General features: G+C 39.1%; 1 protein-coding gene across 2 annotated transcripts in view; it reads right to left on the bottom strand.

Annotated features, from left to right (window-relative positions):
* Positions 1-24,904, bottom strand: part of CAMKMT (calmodulin-lysine N-methyltransferase) — a 282,803-nt gene that overhangs the window by 67,211 nt on the left and 190,688 nt on the right. The gene's annotated exons all lie outside the window — the stretch shown is intronic.

The following is a 24,904-nucleotide window of genomic DNA, read 5'->3' as shown; positions in this document are numbered from 1 at the left end:
TGAAGGGACAGAAAGATGAGTACAACCTCCTTTTCACCCTCAGGGTGCTTATAGGTCATATTAGAAATATAACCAAATCACAGTACTACCACGAGGACAGGGACATTAGGAACAAATGCCTTAAAAGTCTGTTAAACCGTTTGGGAAGTTCAGAGGAGGTCAAGCTGTCATTGCCTGCTTCAAGGGCAATGACTTGAATTAAAATCAAACTTCTTAACCTGGAATGAGGCCTCTACAGTATGAGCCCAAAACATTGTTCTTGCCTGATCTGGAACTTCTCTCTTTGGCTATTGTTTAGGCTAGGAATTATCAGCCATGACTGCATATTAGAACCACCTTGAGAGCTTAAATGATAGAGCAAATGGAATAAAATGTTAATAAGTGGTGAATGCAGGTAAATGTTAGTGATCCTTCATACTATTCTTGAAATCGCTTTGTAGATTTAAAACTGCATTAAAATAAAAAGTTATTTCCACCATTAAAAATAAACAAAACAAGAAAGAATAACTTCCCTTCGAATTTTAATGGGCTGATTTTGAATGGGCATGTCCCATTTACGAATGCAGGAGGAAAATACAGCTTAGTAGTAGTTGATGTGGCTAAGAACTCCTTCCCATTGACTGTAAATACAGTATAAGCCCAAGTGATACAACTGTCAGAGAAGCTAGAACAGCGGTTCTCAACCTGTGGGTCGCGACCCCTGTGGGGGTCGAACAACCCTTTCATAGGGGTCGCCTAAGACCATCGGAAAACACATGTATAATTACATATTGTTTTTGTGATGAATCACTATGCTTTAATTATGTTCAATTTGTAACAATGAAAATACATCCTGCATATCAGATATTTACATTACGATCCATCACAGTAGCAAAATTACAGTTATGAAGTAGCAACGAAAATAATTTTATGGTTGGGGGTGACCACAACATGAGGAACTATATTAAAGGGTCACGACATTAGGAAGTTTGAGAACCACTGAGCTAGAAGATCTTCAGGCCCATTAGTATACACTGGCAATAAGGGAGCAGATGGCCCCACTCTCCTCTACAGGTGGAACTCAGCATCAGGAGTACTCAGGTCTCATTCTGGGTATCACACTCTTAAGAGGGATAATGAAAACTGGAGCAGGCCAACAGGAAAGAGAACAAGGGTAGGAAAGAGGCTGACAGAGTTTTCAGATAAAGAATAGAGTTGATTGAGTATGGAGAAGACTTGTGAAGATATACGACTGAAATACGGGAATTGCTATAGTGTGAAAAAGAGCAGCTTTCTCAGGCCAAATTGAGAAAACGCTTTCCCAATGATTAGAGCTGTCCAAACTGTGTGCCTTAGAAATCACGAGTTTCTGTCACTGCAAGTATTCAAGGGAAGTTGGAACAGCCACTCTGCTAAGACACTGTGAACAGCTTAAATAAGGGTTGCGGGTTGGAAAAGATCATCTTGAAAACTCCTTTCTAAATGTGAAAGCCTATACTACTAAACTGACCGCTCTGAAAAATCCTTGGGAAAGTAAAAAGTGAGATATACATATATTTAGGGGAAGGCATAATTTGATCTTCTATGAAAAGCACAATGATATGACATGAAGGTGATTCACTGGGACCAGCAAGGAGAACTTACTGCTGTCTTTGGTTACTTCTTAACCATGTTTATCACCCATCTGAAACCTAAAGAGATTTGGGATATGTCTCATAAGCAGAAAACAGCTTATCACCTCTGCCACTTCAAAATATCCTAAACCAAATTCTAATGTCACTAGCCGAGCAAGTTAAACATTGGCAGCTTCCATACTTTCCGGATGAAATACTTGAAAGTTTAAGAGAAACAGAAAAGATCTTACATGAAAAGAGAAACAGAAAGCCCAAGTAAGTACCGGAACTAGCACCACCATCACACTTAAAGCAGAGCTAATATTCTCAGAGAATCCTCATAGCAATACAAAGGCTTACAGGCTTGCTCACAGCCATTATTGCTATTACCTAAATAAAGAAAAACAAATAAACAACAGTAAAATAAAATATGTTGTTCTTCTGTACTAACTCATCCTGAACCTAATGCCACTCTGTAAATTAGGAAAGCCATCTACCTTTCATTATGAACCACCTCATGGCAGGAATTAGATACATCAATTTGCTCTACTCCAGTTATCGAATGGTATAACAATGATATAACAAGCAACACATACAAATAAAAATAATGGCTTACAAATACTTGTTTTGCTATTATAGATTGGAAGGATAAAAAAGTGAAGTCTTCCTAGATGGCACAACTAAAAGGGTTCTCTCTGTTCAATACACATATTTTTAAAAATCTGCTGCCAAAAACATAAGATTGCTCCCATATATTGCTAGTAGCTTTCAAAACACATTGGACAGATCTTGAAGGAAAAACCTAACCATTCCTGTTAACCATAGTTTGACCTTAATGCTTCTGTGAACTTTGGGAGAAGGGTAAGAGGCACATTTTAAAAACTTAGTAGCTTACTGACACCAGTAAATATTGAAATGTGGGCAAAACATTATGTCCATTTCGTATAGTATTGCTATGTTCTAAAGCAGCAGTTCTCAACGTGCAATCTAGGGCCCCAAGCATCCCCAAGACCAGTGGTTCTCAACCTTCCTAATGCCGCGACCCTTTAATACAGTTCTTCATGTTGTGGTCAACCCCAATCATAAAATTATTTTTGTTGCTACTTCATAACTGTAAGTTTGCTACTGTGATGAATAGTAATGTAAATATCTGATATGCAGGATGTATTTTCATTGTTACAAACTGAACATAATTAAAGCACAGCGATTAATCACAAAAACAATATGTCATTATATATGTGTTTTCTGATGGTCTTAGGCGACCCCTGTGAAAGGGTCATTCGACCCCCAAAGGGGTCGCGACCCACAGGTTGAGAACCGCTGCCCAAGACCCTTTTGGTGTCAGTAAGCTACTAAGTTTTTTAAATGTGCCTCTTACCCTTCTCCCAAAGTTCATAGAAGCATTAACCTGTTAACTGCCACGAGTCCAAAACGGAAACCATCCCGCTTGCGTCTATAGATGCTTATGGCGTACAAAGGGTTAGGGTCAAAATATGGTAGACAGGAATGTTTAGGTTTTTCCTTCAAGATCTGTCTCACCTGACTTGTTTGGAGAGAGCTTTTTGAATGTGCATGTTTAAATCACTAACTTGTTATATGTACACACACAAGATAAATCAAGCATGTTTATAACCCTGTCCTGGCATTTCTTCAGTTCTTTAATGTACCAGGAAGCCTCAAAATGTAAAACGGTCTCATTCATCCTCTAAAACTCCACTGTGAGAGATTCTGACCTCTGCGGCAGCAGGCTCTCACACACATTGGATTTGGTGGGACTACACCCTCACCAGCATGTTAGGACAAATTAGAAATTGCCCGTGTCTTCAGATATCTGAAAGAGTTAACTTGTTAAGCACATTAACGTTACCCATCTGGATGCCAAAATGTCTCTGTCAAAAAGCAATCATTTTAGCTTTGTGGTTCTTTCGGACAACAAGTAGCCGAAAGGTTTCAGGTTGCTCCTTGCGAGCATCGTGTCATCCTATCTAATAATAGACAAACATGGTAATTGACCGTACCTTCGCTACACCTCCCATTGGCTAATCAGCGAGATATGCAAATTAACCGCCAACAAAAATGGCAGCTAATTTGCATACTGCAGGCAGGGCGGGACAGCGCGAGCCGCCAGTGCGAGCCACCATCCAGGCCCCCATGGGCGACCCCAGAAGCCACCTGCCTGCCGCCCATGATCAGATCCGGTCCCGGGCCAAAGGCTGGCCCCAGAAGCCCCAGAAGCCGCCTGATATGGCAGTAACTCTATCAGTAAGCACTCTGAAAGTCAGTGGCATAAATGCACCAATTAAAAGACATTATGAGGGTGAATCAAAAACAAAACCCACTTTAAATATAAAGACACATATAGATTAAAAGTAAATGAATTAAGCTGCAGCCTGTTTTGCTCAGTGGATAGAGCATTAGCCCATGGACTGAAGGGTCCCAGGTTCGATTCCAGTTAAGGGCATGTACCTCAGTTGCTGGCTTGATCCCCAACCCCTATCAGAGCATGTGCAGGAGGCAACTAATCAATGTGTCTCTCCCTTTCCTTTCACTCTCTCTAAAATTCAATGGAAAAATATCCTTGGGTGAAGATTAACAAAAACAAAGTAAATGGATTAAGTAACATTAAAGAGATTATAAGAAAAATATATTCCAAATTTTGTTGTATAATGGTTATGTTTAAATTATTAACACCTAAGAAATTGGGTGAAGGGTACATATAATATGCTGTAGTATTTTATAGTTTTTTTAAATGAGATTATTTCAAATTAAAATATTAAAAATTAATAAAATATTCATTGAAATATCTGCATTACATGAAAAATCTCCTAATTGCTCCTAGCATAATTTATTAAATTGTGCTAAAATTTACAAGAGTTCAATTAAAAAATATCTTGATTCTAAATGATATAATAGAAAATATATAATAGTGCAGTTATAAGCACTTATCTGAAAATAAAAATTTAAAGAAGTGAATTTAAAGAACGGATTAGCCAAAGAAAATATATGCACAACCCATGGACACAGACAACAGTATGGTGATGGCCAGAGAGAAGTGGGGGGCAAGAGCTGGGTAGAGGGAGCAAAAGGAGGGAAATAGGGACATCCTATATAATAATAATAAAAGGCTAATATGCAAATTGATTGAACGACAGAATGGCCTGTTGCTATGATGTGCACTAGCCACCAGGGGGCAAATGGTCAGTGCACTTCCATATGGGGAGTGCCACTCAACCAGAAGCTGGCTCATGGCTGGCCAGCGCAGAGGTGGTGGCAGGAGCCTCTCCCACCTCCGTGGTAGCACTAAGAATGTCTAACTAACGGTTTAAGCCCAATCCCTTGGGGGCCTAAGTCTTTAGTCAGACATCCTCCGAGGGCTCCCTGGCTGCCAGAAGGATGTCTGACTGCAAGCTTAGGCCTGATCCCCCGGGGAGTGGGCCTAAGTCAACAGGTGGACATCCCCCAAGGGGTCCTGGACTGCAAATGGGCGCAGGCTGGGCTGAGGGACCCCCTCCCCCGAGTGCACAAATTTTTGTGCATCGGGCCTCTAGTTTGTATATAAGAGCATTCGCCTCCCCTCCTGCTTGCTGTGACAGAGAAGTATTTATCCAGTGCATGCAAAAGCTATCGAACTGTTTGGATATAAGTTTGAGTGTTATGTCATTTAAAATAGAAAAGTTTTCTGCCAGATGGCTATTTCTGCCCACTCTGATTCTTGTCATAATTCGTTTCCTATTTTGGGGGTAATTGTGAAAGGGTAGAGCATTAATGGGGGAGGGGGGGAAAAGAGCACCTTTACTGGAGGCCTCTTCAGTGTTATAGTTACAGGCAATAATGGGTTTCAGAGAGAGCTCATGAAACTCAGAGTGACTGTCAGTGGAATGGAGGAGAAATAGCTCACCTAGGTTGCAACAGCTATTTGTGTTTCTATAATTCATTTCACTGAAGCAATGCAGCCGTGGGTAACAATGTCCTGTAATTTACATTTATTATCCATTCTTACTGCTAAGCACAGGCCTTCTAGAGATACCCAAAGAGGAATTATTGCTTTTTGTTTAGTGTTTTTTTCTTTCTGAAAAAGTATTATTATTTTGTTTTTTAGGTTTTTAAAATAACATTGATTTTTAAAAAGTTAACGTGCATATATTTTTTGAGGAAAGTTGCAATGCCTCAGAGTCTACATTCATCATCCATTCTTATTGATAAGCCAGAGCCTTCCAAACATGCTTTTAGAGGTACCATTATTTTTGCTCAGTTCTTAAAAAAATAACTAATAATTACTTTAAAATAACTAATTATTAATAAAATAACTAATAATTTTTAAAATAACTAATAATTACTTTTAAGAAAATTTTCTCATAGGTGGTAAATTTATTGTCTTGTGAATGAATGATTTAGTGAAACACACATTCACCTCTTCCATCACAGCCTTAAATAAAGATAAATGAAAATATTTCAAATAAATAACATTCCTTTACTTTCTTCTAGCAAAAACCACTTGTAGGCAGCTTGAAATAGTTTCTGTAATTATACTTCTCTCATGCTTTTTAGAAAGAACTCATTTCATAAAACATAATCTTCAGTGTTCTCATAGTGCTCCAATCTCTTTTTGTTCATTATAGATTATTTTCCCCATAATATCACTTAAACGAAACTAATGTTTTGCCTGTTCTCCTCCCCGCTCCACTCACTTAAATCAACCCAAGTCAAATGGAAAGCCTTCTGGCCTCTTTTTAATTTCATGTCTCCTGCAGCTAGCACACACACACAAAAACTGTGCCAGAATAGGCTGATATTTGCCACACGATAAATGAAGCCTGCTGGCTTCTTCAGATTCCAAGGCCATTAAATTAAATATAAAAAGATAAAGGTTATTGCAGACTTTATCATGAACATCATAATGCCATCAAGTTGAACAGCCTCTATCCCCTGCCTCCCCTGTGTCTCCCTTCAGCCTAATTGGATAGTGTTGCTCTCACATCCCATCCACGAAAAACTGGGGGATATTCTTGTGCTCCTTACTATAAATGCTGTTCTAGAGTGGCCTTGCCTGAACAATTATATTCTCATTTGGGTAGAGATAATGCAAGACCTAGTTAGGAGATAAGTTCAGATTACTGAAAATCACCTGTAATGTGTCGCTTTCACTTAATTAAAAAGACAACACCTTATTGTTTATATAATCAGCTTGGAAGTGGGTAAAATCAGAAGGGAAAAAAGATTAGTGCCTGGTCCAATGACAATTTGCCTCCAGCAAGAAATTGCCTCATGCCAACCAGCTAAACATAGCAGTCAGGTTCTGAAAATAATGAGGGAAAACTAATCAGTACAATTTATTATTATTTTTTTGTTTTGTTATTACTTAGAGAACACCACCTTTTAAAGCACTGTAATATTTGAAAACATCTAAAATTATGTGTTTGGGAGATTATCATTTGTCAAATACAGTTGTATCAATGCATAGTAAAAAGATGTGTTTATTATTGACATGAAGAACCAAAATTAAATACTAAGTCTCTAAAAACATTAGCCTCTAAATTGCGAAGTCCATGTGAAGGTAATCTCTTTGACACCTAAAATCTCATTTTCCATCTTTACAACTGAGTATATTTTAAATTCAGCAATTGTACTCCTCAAAGTTCATTCTAAGAATATCATTGAACATGTGAGTCAAGTTGTATAAATAAGGACGTTCACCACAGCATGGTCTATAATAGCAAAAAATGGGGGGAAATCTAAATTTCAAAAAACAAGGGATTAGTTAAATTATGGTTCCCATACATAAAGAAATACTGTGTAGTCATTGAGAATGGTTTCTAGAACTATTTATTGACATTAAGAAATATTCATAAGATATTTTTTAAAAGTCAAGTATGTAGTATATGACACTAAATATGCATTTTAAAAAAAGGTCTAGAATGGTATACGACAGTTAACAGTTAACAGTTAATCTTTGATTCCTGGGGTTAATACTGATTTTAGTCTTCCTTATGATTACCTATATTTTCTAATTTTCTACAATGAACATGTATTACATGAGTAATGTAAAAAAAATTTAACAAACACAATTTAAATCAATTTTGCCTTCATGTAAAGGTTCACGAATTATAGAATTCTAAACTTAAATTCACTGTAAAATTCCATAAAGTTTTCTTCCCCCTAACTGAAATTGGAAATGTAATCTGATGTTTGAGATTCACCTTGGAAATTTACATTAATCATATCTGAACTGTTCAGACTAAGATCATAAAATGTGCAATGGACATTTCATTTGTAAGTAATAGAGCATTAGTTTTCTCTAGTAATTTATGACATCCACAAACAGGTATGTAATTAGTTCATTTTAATTTGTGGCTGAACTGTTTGTCCAGAGTCAATTAAAATACATGGAAAAACCAAGAAACCTTTGATTTAAAGAAAGACTCTAACCTGTTTTATAAATGGGTTTGGTAATGGTAAAACTAAAGGATATTCTGGAAGTTCTTAGAAAATGAGAGAGTTCTGGTATCATTCTTTCACTTAACTAATTTTGATTGAACCCTGTGTTAACCTTGTTCTAAGCACTTGGATCAGTCTTGTTTTGGGTCATTCTTTAAGAACAAATTAAAGCCGAAACTGGTTTGGCTCAGTGGATAGAGCATCGGCCTGCGGACTGAAAGGTCCCAGGTTCGATTCCGGTCAAGGGCATGTACCTGGGTTGCGGGCACATCCCCAGTAGGAGATATGCAGGAGGCGGCTGGTCGATGTTTCTCTCTCATCGATGTTTCTAACTCTCTATCTCTCTATTCCTTCCTCTCTGTAAAAAATCAATAAAATATATTAAATAAATAAATAAATAAATAAAAACAAATTAAAATCATGCCAAATAAATTGTTACTTTCCTATAGTATCTATAACCCCAAAAGATTAATACATATATAAGAGGGGTAAAATTTTTCCTTTAATCTTGGTTACCTATCACTAATAAATTCTCTGCCTCCCAGCAATGTAATCTAAGCCACTCTTTTCTACACACCTTCTGCATAACTTCACTTTTATGTAATCCTGAAATCCGGAGAATAACAGAAAAGGACTCTAGAGATCTGAATTCTAGTCTCGACTCTGCTACAAATGTTCTGGGCGATCAAAGACAAGTTACTTTACTCCTCTGGGCTCCAGTTTCCCTATCAAGATGACAAAATTATCTCTAAAGCTCCTTTCAATTCTAAGAGTCTGGGATTTTCTTTTAGTTTATTTTTATAGCAAATGGCATTTCTGCTCATTGCTCCTTACTGTTGTGACTTTTTCATGACGTATCTGCTTGAGATGATGAGTACTTAGCCAACAACACTCGTCCTGCACCCACCGTGTGAAGAGGAGCTCTCTGGACCAATTGAAGAGGATGTGAAAGGCAGAGAAGATGCTCCTTGCTTTAAAGGAGCTCCTCAGGTAGCTGAAGTGATAAATAATAAACCCAAGAGATGACTGGAGGCCTATTATAAGGCAAGGATCAACAAGTACAAGATCACACATTAGAAACTAACAACCAATGTGTCCTGTGAGTAATCGGAATCTGTCAAAAAACCAGATTTGACCAAAATGTGCTCTGAATAAGCTTAAAGAGAGGGTTCAATATAGGTAATAGAAATGATTTGGCAGGAATGGACTGAGGTATTTTGAGTACTTTTCCTGTTAATAAGAAGGGAAGCAGGCCATCAGCCAGATGGCAAAGGAGGTGAAGCATATGGCCTGGATAATCCACACTTTGGATGATGGGCCCCTGAATAACGGAGGGCAGGCTGCGTGTCACCAGGGAGCCAGGAGATGTCCATTGTCCCGCACTGCTTTGCATGGATCCCATTGTCTAGTCTTTACTTTGGAGACAGGGATTAACTCCTTTCCATCATCACCCTCTCAGACTCTTTGTTTTCTCCTAAAGGAAATACTAGTAAGTTGGTTGTTTCTCACTAAGCCTGTGTACATGATCGTGTGTATGTATGCGTGCATATGTGCCGCGGGCGTGTGTGTGTGTGTGTGTGTGTGTGTGTGTTACTTTGGGAGGTGGTGAGATGCACTACCACTAACTTCAATCTTCAGGTAATGAATTAAAGCCTAGTCAACGACAGAGGCAGAATCTCATCAAGCCCGGGCAGTGGATGGCCCAAAGGGGTTGTCATCCCTGGTTATTTCTCATCCCCGAAGAGAGGTGGCTGCCTGTGTTCCCTCAGGGACAATGGGCAGTCCAGCAAGCCTAGGGAATAGGCGAGGTACGTGTCACTGGGAAGAAGGAACAGGGCGGATGATCATGTTTTTACGGTTCTTACAGAGTCTCCTTCTGAGAAGCGAGGAGCAAATCCTCTTTACAGGAAGGCAAATAAAGACATTGCTAAAGCAGTGTCAGCTGTGACGATCACCTGGCATTAAATCCACACCATTAAGTCATAGCTACAAAGTCAGAAGAGATCATTTGTCATGGTGAAAGTAAGACTATTTTTCCTCCAGCTATGGGTAAGTTATTGTCTTTGAAAGCATGGCTTTTAAATCTCAGCCACAAAACTCAAACTAAAGTGAATGATGAGACAAGATTAAAATAATTACTTCACTATTCAAAAACATCGCCATTAATCATACAAGGCACATATACTACATTAAAAATCTTTCTTTAAATGTCACTTTTTCTTATCAAAGTAATCCTACCACTTAGTACAAGACTTATTTAATGAAAGAAAAACACCTGGTATGATTTACAGTACTACTGTGAGTACATTTTTTTCCCCCCAGAAAACTCATTAAATTTTCCTTACCTCCTAATGGTGTCATTAAGATGCAAAAAAGAACAGGAGGGTTTTAAACCAAATAATAAATTGAATATACTTAAATATTTTTTAAATCATAAGAAAGTTTGGAAAATGATGGAAAAAGTAGTCATAATCCTATTACCTTAAAACAACTCCATGCTCCCCAACACCTTCTACACATTCTGCTATCCAATTATTGCCAACTTTTTCCATATGCATGCTTTTCAGTTTTCATTACTGCAATCACATATACCACTTTAAAAAACATGTAAGTTTAAAACACAAGCATTTCTTCATGTTGCCACACATCTTCATTATTACACCTTTGAAGCATATTCCAACAAAAGCATGTATCATAATTCAGTCACCTGTTCCCCTGGTGACAATTTGACTGGTCTCAAGTTTTCACTATTACAAATAATTCTGCAATTAAGAACTTCATGAACACAGTTTTTCCTGCTTTACTTAGGATAAATTTCCAGCAATATTAATTGCATGAACATTTGTACAACTCTCAATGTATTTGCTAATGCTTTTTTTAAGGGACTATATCAATTTCTTTTACTATCAGCAATGTAATAATTTATCAGTTACACTGCAGTTTAAAATCACATTTTTAATAATTGCTAAACATTTTTTCCATATGTCTGCTTAACAAACAAACTTTTTAATATATTGTCTGGTCACATCCTTTGACCATCTATCTATTGTGGTCTTAGTAATTATATGAATTCTTTATGTAGCATACTGTTTATGTTTATTGTCTGAATTATTTGTTGTAACATTTCCCAATCTGTTATTTCCCCACTGAGTTTTTTCTTGCACAAAATACTTTACATTTTTATATAGTTAGAATTTATGGATCTTTTCTTTTATGATTTCTACTACTTTTTATTACCATGCAAGCATTCAAGGACAAGGTTCTTTGTTTCTCTGCAGTTCTAGAAAATATTTAACTCTTTAACATATTTGTATGTTGTTTAGCATACAGTATTAGGTATGGATTTAAAATACTTTTTTCTAAATTTTTAGGCAATGATTTGAATACTACTTCCCAAATAATCTTTCACATTGCCACAGTTTTGTAGTTAAGATAATTTCTAATTAGTTCATTAGTAATTATTTTAACTATTTTTACTTATTTTAAATTTCTAAGTATTTTAACTATAAAGCTGGAATAAACTAGGAATAAAATAAATAAAACTGGAATTCCACTAGGAATCAAAATAGGGCTTTTAAAAATTCATTACAAAACCTAGGTACAAAGAAACAACTTGGAAATAGAGTATTTCTTATTTTTACACCAAGTGCAAAATAAAGGTGTTGTGAATTGAATTATCTCTCTCGCCCCCCCCCCCCCAAATATGTTAACCATACCAGACCTGAGGCCCTGAACCTAACTGTCCCCTATACCTGGGCTCCTGAGCATTAAAGAGAAAAAACCAACATGATATAGAAAAATGTTAGTTACATGCAAACAAGTGGTTAGAATAAGATGGAACTTGGAGACATTGTAGAAAATAGGTCTAGGCAAAGTACCGAAAATTAGGTACAGCGGTATAGTGGCAGATTCGGAAATTACCGAAAAATCGGTACAGCGGTCTGGTGGGGTTAATGCCCAATATTTCAGAATGTGACCTTATTTGGAAATAGGGCCATTAATTAGGTTAAGATAAGGTCATGCTAGAGTAGGACGGGCCCCTAAGGCCATCTGAAGACGGCAGAGATTGAAGCTATGCAACTCCTGAACCGAGGAACGCCAAAGATAACCAACAAGCCGGCCGAAGCGAGCAAGGGGCAAGAAGCAGGGCTCTGCTGACGCCTTGATTTTGGACCTCTAGCCTCCAGTGCTGTGAGGCAATAAACTTCTGCTGTCCTACGTAACCCAGTTTGTGGTACATCGTTACAGCAGCACTAGAAACTACAACAAACAACAACAACTGCAAAAAATAAGATCAAACCACCTGCTACTGATGAAAAGGAAGTCCTTGCTCTGGTAGACACTGGCCAAGGCCATTTACGGCCTCCTTTTTCTTTCCCTTCTTCCAGATTAATGTTTCAGCCTCCCTCACAGTGTGCGGTGTCTGTGTTACTCAGCTTTGTCTAAAGAGATATAAATGGAAGATTGTGGGAAGGCCTTTCTTCCTGATGGAACACAATGCCTCATAAGGAGAAGGCCCTGGCTGAAGGTCCAGTTGCCCTTTTGACCCGGAGAAGGGGAGTCAGGTGGTGAGGACAGTGGGGGAGAGACAGAGGGGAGCCTGTGTCATTACGTACTGCATCTCTACTTTTTACATCAATACTTGTTGAGTTTTCTGTCACATCAGCCAAATGTTGGGACAAAGAGAAACCAAACGTATTGTCATTTCAGTTTTATAAACAGTCACGGAAAATGTCACACCGAACATCAAGTGGTGTCTCCACCCATCCCGATGGCAGCGCATTCCTACCTTGCGGACTCCAGTCCTCTCTTCAAGCTCCAGTTTAGGTGTTTTCCCTTTTATGGAGCTTCCCCTGACAGTCTTCAGTACACTTTTCTGAATATCATTCACACTCCTTTATTGTTAACCCTAGCCACATCTTATTGCACGTATCTGAACTTCTTTCTCCTTCTGACTAGGAGGCACTCCCTGAGCACAGAGCTCCTACTTTTCCATCTTAGCACTACCAGCACCTGGGACTGAGCCTGGAACTCGGTCAGTACTCAGCAGTGATTGCTGAAAGAAGGAAGAGATGAGAACAGTTGCTGTCATTTGTGATGCCCATCTCCTGCTCATCCTGCCATACCTAACCAGTCACCAAGCTCCACAGGCTCTGCCTCTGTGCCTCTTGCTCATCCCCTCTCTCTGAACTCCTACTTCAGGTCAAGCCTCCACCTCTGCTCTGGAGAAGGGAAAGCATCTCCTTACCAGCATCCCTCCTGCTGGGCTTCGTACCATCTATCCTCCATATGGCTAATGGAGGGAGAATTCCAAGTAAAGGTTTGACCATGTCACGTCACTGAAAACCCATTGCATTCAAGATCCAAACATCTCTTTTCAGACTCATTCCATGCTGTTTCTCTACTCAAACCATATACTTGAGCCCCAACTGAACTGAACTTTCCTAAGTCTATGACTTTGTCTGGAATGTCTTTCTTCCTTTTTCCACCTATTCACTCCTCTGAAAGCCCAGCCTGTGTACCAGCTCAACATAGTCTCCCCCAGACTCCCAGGAAAGGAAATTGTTCCCTCCCATATGTTCACTTGGGCCTTTGTATTCTGCTCAGTTGTAGCACCTTTCTCCCTCTATTGTGAGTGCCTCAGGGGCTGGAATATGTGCTCTTTCTCATGTTTGGTGTAGAGCACAGTGTTTAGCTCTGAGTAGGGGCTCAATAATGTTCATGGAATGAATGAAAAGGAAGAAAGAAATTTACTATCTAGTGAGTCAGACACTGTGTTAAGTATTTATACTTATAACATTTATTATAAAACTCTGTACAAGATTTTTAGTAAATATTATTTTCTTTTTTGTTTTTTTAGGGACCATCGATCAGCTACCTACTGCACACCACATACCAGAGATAGAGCCCATAACTGGGCATATGTCCTGACTGGGAATTGAACCAGCAACCCTTGGGTTCACGGGATGACACTCAACCAACTAAGCCACACCAGCCAGGGCTGGTTAGTATTATTTTCTCCTTTGAGTAGACAAGGAATGTAAGGCTCTGACAGATGAAATGTTTGTTCAAGATCAGATTTTTCTCTAAGACTCAAACTCAGATCTGTTTTTACTCCTGGCCTCCTAATTACCCTTCCATCCTCTAACCCCAACCTTCTGGTTGCTACCACATCAGATCTGGGCCAAGCTTAGGTTGTTGGCTTGAACTTCCACTAGAACAATGTGAGACTGGGATTGCAGAAGATGTAAAAATAACATGAACATTCAGACATTAACTCCTTTTATTGATGGGGAAAGAATATTAGGATAAAGCAAGCTTTCCTATATCTTTTAATACAAGACTGTCTGTGAGAACGACAGGAACTCTTGCTTCTCTAATTCAGGGCTGAGCTGGTAATTATATATTTCAGAAGAATTCCTTGCACAATTTAAAACATCATGAGAAACCTACCAGCATAAAAATGTAACATGACATGAAGCTCAGAATAAAGTTGTTCAATGTGCATAGAGTAATTGTGCTGATTACATTTACAATATTTATTTGTTAACCAAAAAGAGAATAATTCTGATAATGCAAAGAAATGAAAAAACACTTCAGTTTACATTTTGTCTTTTGTCATAAAAGGTAATCACTATATGAGAGGATTGCTGCGACTCTCCTGAAATGGGCAGAGGTAATGTTTCATCACTGCCACCACCTCAACACTTTGTCACCATCTCTAGTTTACTCTATCATATTGTATTAATATCAATACCACCTACACAATATAGAAATGTTAACTGATCACAAGTACTATACTAGTATCTGATCTTCCCAGGCTCATGGGGGAAAGGTATAACTACAGAGTCACAGTGATGTTCAAATATAGAAACGTTTCTGAATCCTACCAGAAAGGTTAAAGGTTACTTTTAAATAGAAAGATATTTAGTGGGGTTTTTTTTAGAAAAATATAGAAAATTTCTACAATTTAAAAATTACTAAATTCCTCCAGAAATATTTTATTCCTTCCCTCCAGGAAATAAAAAAGTGAGCATGTCTTTCTGGACATTTTAAAAATATTTTTTCAAATTAGTTATTATTTCCTTTAGCTAGAAAACTCCCTCATCTTTACCCATCTAGCTCCTACCCATCTTTTAAGAACTGACTCAAGTCTTTTCCCTCCATCAAGCCCTCCTTCACTACTCCAGCCCATAACAACATTCTTTCCCTCAGAATAACTCCAATATACTCCATCATATATATATATATATATATATATATATATATATATATATATATATATGGCTAAGTGTCCGTCCATCTGACCAGTAGCTATGATGTGTACTGACCACTGACCACCAGGGGGCAGACACTCAATGCAGGAGCTGCCATGATGCGCACCGGCCATTTAAAAATAAACAGCACCGCAGACCTGGGGCCAACAAACCAACACTCGGCTTCCCCCAAATAGGACATAGGCCCCGCCATTACCCCAGAGGGACACCTCACCAAATCGCAGCCAATGCTGCCAAGACCCCATGGCGCAAAATGTGGCCCACAGCCTAGCCCAGCCCGGAAATGGTGGCTGTGGGAGCCAGGTAATGACATCACGTAGCAACACCCGGCTTCCTCTCCCTAGCAACTAGCATCCTTGCAGTTTCTTCAGCCTAGGAACCCAGCTTGCTTTATAGCCAGGTACAAACATTTTACAGTTTAACCAAATATATGTGAAGCATTTTCACATGCCTCATCTCATTTGATCCTCACAGAAGTCCTGGAGTAGGTAGATAGGAGACTTGGTAGAATCCTATTTTCTTTTCATTAGCAAGACTCAAATAGCGATATTAAAATATTTCTTCTAATGAATTTCCTTTCAATGTGCATGAATCCGTGCACTGGGACACTAGTACTAGTCTATAATTATATATCTTCCCTTGTATTGTTTATTAACTGATTTATAATGTAGCTTTGACTTTCCAGTAATTTAAGCTCCCTCATTTCTTACCCTCTCCATGCCTTACATGGTACTCAAAAATCTACTTGACTGGTTGAAATCTCTTATTTTCACCAGTGTTTCCAAAGGAATACTAAATAGCCTAAATCTCGGAAATTAAATGAAAAAGCCACCTTTAATATACTCGTGGGAAATTATTTAATTGGAAGTTCTTGGAAAAGTATGATGGATGTTAAACAAAAGTAAGGTAGTAAGATATTTTGCTGACTTATATATTAATAGTCATTTATATCCACAGGGTTCTCTGTGTGTGTTTTCTGGCAGTATGTATCCCCTGCCCATTTTACTGTCAGTCCGTTCAGAGTAAGGATTAGGTGTTCTTATCTTATGATCCATTAGGCTTACAAGCATGCAATGAACACAAGAGACACAAAATGAGCCTTTTGCTTGAGAATCATCCATAGGTAATTGTATGTTCTATGTTTATTCAACAAAGAAAAACTGGGCAGAATCCTTCTCCAAACCTTCCCTGAGCCTCAATGCAACCTGGAGTGTCACTTCCTCTTGTGTTTTAGGAAGACTGGACTCAAGGGCACCCTACCTCACCCCACCCCACAATCCTCCTCCCTGAGTAGTTCAGACACATTCATCAGGCTTGCCAACACCCCAATCGGTGCATGTCTTATTTTGCAAGCAAGAGAAGTCATGTAAAGAGAAGGTCAGAAACTTCTCAGCGTCACACACATAATCGCTGACACACAATGCAGGGAAGAAGAAAGAACACTTCCTGATGACCAGTCTTCCTTTCAAATGCCTAGATAACACTCATTTTCTAAATTATCCTAAACTAGAGGCCTGGTGCACAGATTCTGCGCCCTCTTGCAATCCAGGACCCCTAGGGGGATGTTGGATTGCTGGTTTCGGCCTGATCCATGCAGGCCAGGCTGAGGGACCCCACTGGTACATAAATCTGTGCACAGGGCCTCTAGCATGCATATAAGATCTTTGATTAACCTCTTCCCGCCCTGTCCCCTCCCTCCTTCCCTCTGAGATTCATCAGTCTGTTCCATGTTTCCATGCCTGTGCATTGAGCATCTGCCCCCTGGTGGTCAGTGCGTATCATGGCTACCGGTCGAACGGTTGCTTAGGCTTTTATATATAGAGATGTGTATAAAAGACCTGTACCCTTTTCAGCCCCAGGTGGAGATCAGGAAGACACTCAGTTTAGACTCAACACAGCTGCCTATGCCACCAATGCCACTAGAAAGCACTTGAGACCATTCAAAGGGCACTTTATTCCTTTCCACCAGATGAGCCTCCATTCCCTGTACACCCTTATTTTCTCTCTGCCCGTTCTTTGCTTATCCTTTAGGTTTCTTCTCATCTATTCCTGAGGCCTAGCTATACCACCCATGGCATTATTCAGACTGGCACTCCACATGATTTTTAGCCAACACAAAACTATCTTCCCTTATGAGTATTTTCCATTTAATTATTTTTGCATAGGAGACAGAAACACACAAAATATTGTATCATTACCATACTACCATGTCTTTATGATAAAACACAGACGACTATAGTAAGAGGCCTGAAACAACACAAGACTAGGCCAGTGCAGTCTTTCACGCAAATTTCAGGATGCCGGATGCCAAGATGGTGAGGATAGCTCAGTAGTTTCCACAAAGGTGGGAGTTAATATTGGTGCAGGGATGGTATTTCTATTCTAAAGCCTAATTCATGTCTGGGATCAAATAAAAATATCATATTACAAAAATTCAGAACAACAAAACTTGACCATATAACCAGAACAGTAAGTGATGATCAGATGTATGCGTTTGAGTCTTCTGGTTGTTTTTGCCAGACAAGGGCTATGCTATCATCTCAGCTGGGATGACTGCTGCTCCTAGTGCAGGGAAAGCCATGAGGCCCAGGCAAGGAGCCAGACTGAATGGGCTCAGGAGACCATCTTCCTCTATAATTCTTTCGCAGGAGCTTAGAAAGGATCAACATTAGAAAACAAACATAGGAAGCATGAATTACTCTGCTAGCACCTAGAAAAAATAGAAATGATGCTAGAAATAACTACTGTTTTATTCTTAAATGCGATCTTACTGAGGGAAAAGCTGGCATTTCAAAAGATGTTTATGTTTTCAGACCATTACTTGGGGTAGAAGACAAATTGTGTGAGATAAAGGGGGCACTGAGATTTACAAAAGTCACTATCAGTGTGTTGGAAGAAGGTCAAACATGATACGCTCACTAAATCTATAACAAAAGGAGGGAGGAAGGTACCACTCCACAAAGCTGGAACAAGTGGCCTTGTCACTGTGTCAGGTTTATACCGCACAGAATAGGCTCATGGAACTCATGACTCCAGGAGGTGGCATCCGCGAGACATGTTCAGAAGGACAAAAAGGTTTGGGGAAAATCCATGGCCGACAGACTAACAAGGAGATTTTAAAAGAAGCTTGGAAATATCTCTAACCTTTTCAATATTAATATCCCAGGAGCAAACTATGCTCTCCACACAGTACTTCTTAGTGATTCTACTAGGGACAAAAACACGAACTGAATAATGGCTTCATGAGTAGCAGTAATAGTAGCAGCAGCAGCAACTTTTTCTAAGATTCAGGCACTGTATGGTATGCTTCACTTATATTGTCATTTAATTATCACAAAACTTTTATGAGGATAGATCTCCATTTTTTTGAAGGAGGAAGCTGAGGTCTGTAGTGATTAGGTAACTTGTACAAGTCATGGAGCTAGGGAGTGGCAAAGCCGGGATATGAAGCCAGGCAACATAACCCCAAAGCCCATGCTTTTAAATCATGTGCAACCCAATGTGTATTTACATTTTTGCACCTGGGGGCAAGGGGCTCAGGCTCTCAGATATTCAGATTGGTAACTTTTAAAGCATTATTCTCCATAATAGGGGAACAGAATACTAGGAGATGTTTCTTTGTATTACATTGTTACAAATGATGTTTTAAAAATATTCGCTTATGATAGTTCTCTTCGAAGTACTACTTCTATTCCATTTTACTAAAAGTCATGTTATTGATAGTCATATAGTCATATAGTCATACTGTCTGTTTGATGACACATCAATAGTAAATAATTTTTAAATTGTCTGTTGTTTAATGTGAATATTCAAAATATTAAGTGGAGGGATTTGCATTCCCCAAGGAAAGCTCAGATTTCAAACAGGAGGGAAATGGGTGCTGGCTGGGTACTAGGTGGATGCCTCCCACAGGGCAAAAAGCCAGGACAGCAACAAATCACATGCATTCCCTGGGCCAGCTGAGTTGGGGCAAGGGGTAGCTTTTCAGATTATTCAAAATACAAATCAATCCTACTAGTAAATATTTACAAATGTATTATAAGCTTTTAAGTGACCCTGGAATCTGTAAATCATACAATTAACTTCTCTTCTCACAGCACCCAATCAACTTCTATTAAATGAGACGTCCTTAGAAATAGGTTGAATAGAATAAAATAGCCCAGAATTGAAACACCTCCGTGGATAGTCCTCAACGTGGGTAATCTTCATTTGGATTATTGAGGGTTGATTGACTACAAATGGAAAAAAACTAAGCTTACATTTGGGTGACCTGCCTTCCCCACACAGGATTAACCAAACAAGGTATAGTTGAACAGGGGGCTTTAGGATGTCATCAATATCCAACCATAGAAGGCAAGAGCTGGTGTTGAAAGGCATCTTAATGACCCGAGTGTCATAGATTAAGCCTAAAACTGCTATAGCTACATTTGCGGAGTCCTTTTGTGTTCCTGGCACTATTCTAAGTGCTTTTTATTTATCAAGTCATTTATTATAACCCATTACAACCTTATGAAGTAGGTATCACAATTATTCCCATTTTATGGATGATGAAACTGAAGCACAGATATTAAGTGATTTGCGCCAATTTACCCAGTTAGAAAGTAGCAGAGTTGTGATTTAAACGCATAAGGCCTAGCTCCGGCACCTGTGCTCTTAACCACTATGCGAACCTGTCCACAAGAACTGAATAAAACCCCCGGGAAGTCTGAAAGATGGTATTGCTGTTTGTGCAGTGAGCAAACCATCATCTAGTACAGGGGTCCTCAAACTTTTTAAACAGGGGGCCAGTTCACTGTCCCTCAGACCGTTGGAGGGATGGACTATAGTTTAAAAAAAAATTATGAACAAATTCCTATGCACACTGCACATATCTTATTTTGAAGTAAAAAAACAAAATGGGAACAAATACAATTATTTGTATTTGCATGTGGCCCGCGGGCCGTAGTTTGAGGACCCCTGATCTAGTACTTCCCATGGCCATCACAGAAACACTCTGGAAGGTCAGAGGAACACAATAAATGAACAGTTTAACCACCAACTAGTCAGTCACTTTAGTCAGATATCTTCACCTGAATTAGCTTTGTTCATATTCCAAGTTGGCTTTGTTATTATACCCAGACTATTTAATTTTGATTGGCATATTCCTTAAATATCAAAGAACCAGTCTTGGTTCACATTCTCATGTCTTGTTTTCCCCATGTCAAAAAGCCAAATAACTGTAATTCAGGATGTAATGAAAAGGTCAAACCTGCTATGGAACAAACTGTCTGGGGAGCTAACTTGACAGTTCAGACAACCCAGAGGTAATCTTCTCCACTTGAGGGCATTGTCTTGCCAGTGACTACGTATGTGCTCTTTCTACCCCTCTGCTAGGTAAGAAAGCAAAACTGGCTGTCCCAGGCTTCTGCTACTGACCGCATGTGCTGGATGAGGCAGAGGTCAGAAAATGGCAGGGCGATTAATCCCCTGGCACTGAAAGAAGCAGAACATATCTCCTACTCCTCTACTTTTCTCATGGACCACACAACAGTCTTCTTGAGAGGACCTGCCCTAAGAGGCCACACAATCCTATATAATAAGAGCCTAATATGCTAAGTGTCTGGTCGTCCATTCAACCAATCAAAGCTTAATATGCTAATGATATGCTAAGGACGCTCAACCACTCACCATGATGTACACTGAACACCAGGGGGCAGACGCTCTGATTGGTAGGTTAGCTTGCTGCTGGGATCCAGCCAATCGGGACTGAGTGAGATGGGCTGGACACACCGTAGAGCCCTCCCGCAGGCCCTCTCTGGCTGGCCAACCTCCTGCGCACTGGTGGGGTCCCTTGGCCTGGCCTGCACCCTCTCGCAATCTGGGACCCCTCAGGGGATGTCGGAGAGCCAGTTTCAGCCTGATCCCGCAGGCCAGGCTGAGGGACCCCACTGGTGCACGAATTCATGCACCGGGCCTCTAGTTTTTTAATAAAATAAAAAACAATCACAAATTATATTGTACCTACACTTTTATTTTAGAGGAGTAGTTCCTTTCCCCTGAGAGAGGCTGTGGCTCCATCGGAAAGATTAATAGACACTCTATGGGGAACTAGAAGAGCACACAGTGACTTGCTTTGAATTCTCATCAGGAAAGTTTTCATATGAAGCAGATGGCAGGATGTTAGGCTTCTCAGTCACTTCCCATGACACACTAAAGTAACTCTAGTTTCTTTCTTGCCGTTTTTATCCTGTAATAATGACTGCAAGTGAAGAAAGACAGTCTTTTAGATTTCATGGGGCCATGCAGGGCGGGAGAAAACAGATTTCATGTTTTCTCCTCAAATCTTGGGAGGGGGGAACACCCTACTTCAAATAGAAATTAAACAATATTGACTGACAGCCTCACTTTCATAACACTGCCTTGAATGCTGAAAGAGAGAAATATATGTCAAAGACAGAATTTCTCCTTTCCAGAAGATGAAACCATAAACTGTGAAAGTATACTATACAGTTTCACATACAAACACAGAAATACAAATGTAAATTTAAGAATACTTTCATATGGTGGCTTCTCAAATACAAAAGAAACTGTAAATAAATGTGAGGCAGTATTATTTTCAATAACCACTGCCATTCTGGGTTTAAGATTACTAACGGGCTTCTCAACACTGCAATCAAACCTGAAGTAGGAAGAGGCCCACCTTTTCTGATACACTTTAAGGTAAAGAAGCCATTGGATAGCTCAGGAAAGGAATTAAAACAGCTTACATATATTTTTAAATTTTTAAAGGGAAATTTGCTATTTTAGTAACATGTGGAGGGGGTAGAGAAAGGACTAGTTTCCTAATAAAAATGGAGACCTGCGTGATTTCTTTAAAACGAAACTAACAATGGGAAAATCCAGATTTTTTTAAAAAAATGAGTAATAAAAAACCAAAAAGCATTCAGTGAAAAAATGTCTTCTGACAGGCTAAATCAGGACTTTAATATGATAATCTGGTGTTTATCTGCACTTGCTTGTGCAATTACAGTTTTCTCAACTATTATGCAGGAGCTGTAAAATGAAGAAGACCTAATTGCCTCCTGGAGGAAAGCGTTGCTGCTGAAACAACTTAAGCAAACACATTCTGCACTAACAGTATTTTACAATAATCAGAACTAAGAAACGAATGACAGCGAGATGACTGCCATTCACCATCCTACAGGTGCCCCTGGCCTTGGCCCATTTTGGTTCTAGCGAACACCCGCCAGCCTTGACTTTTCCTTTTGACAGACCACAACGCCTGTCGACTTGGCGTGCTCTTCTGTGCTGCCTGGCCAACTCATAATGGGAAATGTTCTTGGCTTCCATTTCTGCAGAGAGATGATGTTTCCTCAGTTGTCTGAGGTAGGTTAGGTGAAGTGGAGTCAGAGGTAGACACATTTGCCTCAACAATTATTTAGGCAGGAAACAAAATCAGAGTTGGAAAAAAGTCTGAAAAGGGAAACAGAATTCTTTCCTAGCTGATACACAAGCTTTCTGAACATGGTTTTCCAATTCGAAAAGGAAGTCTGTGTATCTTTGCTCTTAAACTATACAGGAAGTGTATAGAGAAGGATATGGTCAATACATGCTCTTTTAATTTAGGAAAAACTCCTTATTTATTCTTCACATTTTTTAAAACCATAAGTAGACTTGTTGAGAGCTCAGAAATAAGCCATAGAAATGTTTCAAGAGAATAAATTTGGGGCTCTGCTTCCACATCGTTCTTTTAGATTTTTCATGTCCCACTATAGTCAGGTTCTAGGCTCCACCTACACAGTCTGCCTCAGTGGTTGCACAGAGACTCTGCTGGGCCAAAGCAAGCTGCCTCTTATTTTTCAATCCTCACCTGAGGATATTTTTTTCTATTGGTTTGTAGAGAGAGTGGAAGAGAGGGGAAAGAGGAAGAGAGAGAGAGAGAGAGAGAGAGAGAGAGAGAGAGAGACATCAATGTGAGATACATTGGCTGGTTGGGGCCAGGGATTGAATCTGCAATCCAGGTATATGGCCTTGACCAGGAATTTAACCCAAGACCTTGTGGCACACAAGCTGACATTCCAATCACTAAGCCACACCAGCCAGGGCAACAGCCACCTCTTCAAGTCATTCAGGTTTTCCTTGGGTCTGGTTCTTTGCATCCATTCTCCAAACTCTTGTAGCTCTCCTGGGTCCTAATTCTGACTTTCTGGTTACTGACCTCATCCACATGGCTTCTCACTCTGTCTGGGTGAGAAGCTGTCCCATCTGTAGGTTGCCTAGTAGCCTGTACCACTGATTCTGGGACTGCCAATACTACCTAGTTTTGCTTCCATGGTCCAGCTTTGCCTAGTATGTCCAGTTCTTATTTCTACACTTATGGGTATAATGCAGGAGAACCAAAAAGTAATTTGCTGAAAAGTCAAGTGTAAAGACAAATTCCTTGAAAGGCACAAATTGTCAAACTGACACAAGAAGAAATTAAAAATCTGAAGTACCTTCTGGATTTAACTTAATCTGTAAATAAAAACTTTTCCACAAAGAATAAACTAGGCCAGGAATAAAAAGTTAGATTAACATTAGAAAATAAAATGTAATTTACCATATTAACAACAAAAAATAATAATAAAACCACACAATTGTCTAAAAAAATGCAGGAAGATATTTTGACAAAATTCAACACACATTCATGACAAAATTTCTCAACAAACTAGAAATAGAAGGATATTGATAAAGGACATCTACAAAAAACCCTATACTTAACATTATAATTAGTGGTGAAAGACTAAATGGTTTCCTCTAAGATCAGAAACAAGACAAATATAACCACTCTCAATACCTTTATTCAGTGTTCACTGGATGTCCAGGCCAGTGCAATAAAAGTTAAGAAAAAGAAATCAAGTCATACAGAGTAGAAAGGATAAAGTAAAACTTTCTCTATTCTTCCTTTTTATGTGTGTACAAAAAAAATCATTTGAAATCTTCAAAAATGTTATTAGATTAATAAGTGAATTTAGCAATGCCACAGTATTTGAGGTCAATATACAAAAATCAATTGTATTTCTATATGTTAGCAATAAATAACTGGAAAATAAAACTACAATACCATTAACAATAGCATTAAAAAACACAAATAATAGGAATAAGTATGCATGTCAGGATTGATGTGCAAGACCTATTTATTGAAAACTAGAAAACATTACTGATGGCAATTTAAAAAAATTAAATGGAGTGATATAAAATGATTATGGATGATAAGATTCAATAATATTAAGATGTGAATTCTCTCTAAATTTATGGATTCAATGCAATTCCAATTAAAAATAGCAGCATACTTTTTTCTGGTAAATATTGCCAAGCTGACTCTAATCTATAATAATAAAAGTATAATATGCTAATTAGACCAGATAACCTTCCGGACGAAGCTGGGGCTGTGAGGGAAGCCTGGGTCCCGGGTGCCTGCCAGCAGCCGGAGGGAAGCCCAGGTCCTGGGGGCCAGAGGGAAGCCAGTGCCGGCAGCTGGGGGAAGGAAGGCCTACTCCTGCATGAATTTCATGCATCAGGCCTCTAGTATAGATATGAAATGCAAAGGACCTTAAAATATCCAAAACTATTTTAGAGAAA

The sequence above is a fragment of the Myotis yumanensis genome, unplaced genomic scaffold (assembly GCF_028538775.1).
Source record: "Myotis yumanensis isolate MYYU_CA2020_CCGP unplaced genomic scaffold, mMyoYum1.0.hap1 SCAF_11, whole genome shotgun sequence".
In the NCBI taxonomy this organism is placed as follows: Eukaryota; Metazoa; Chordata; class Mammalia; order Chiroptera; family Vespertilionidae; genus Myotis; species Myotis yumanensis.
This window is presented reverse-complemented; position numbering and strand designations above follow the sequence as displayed.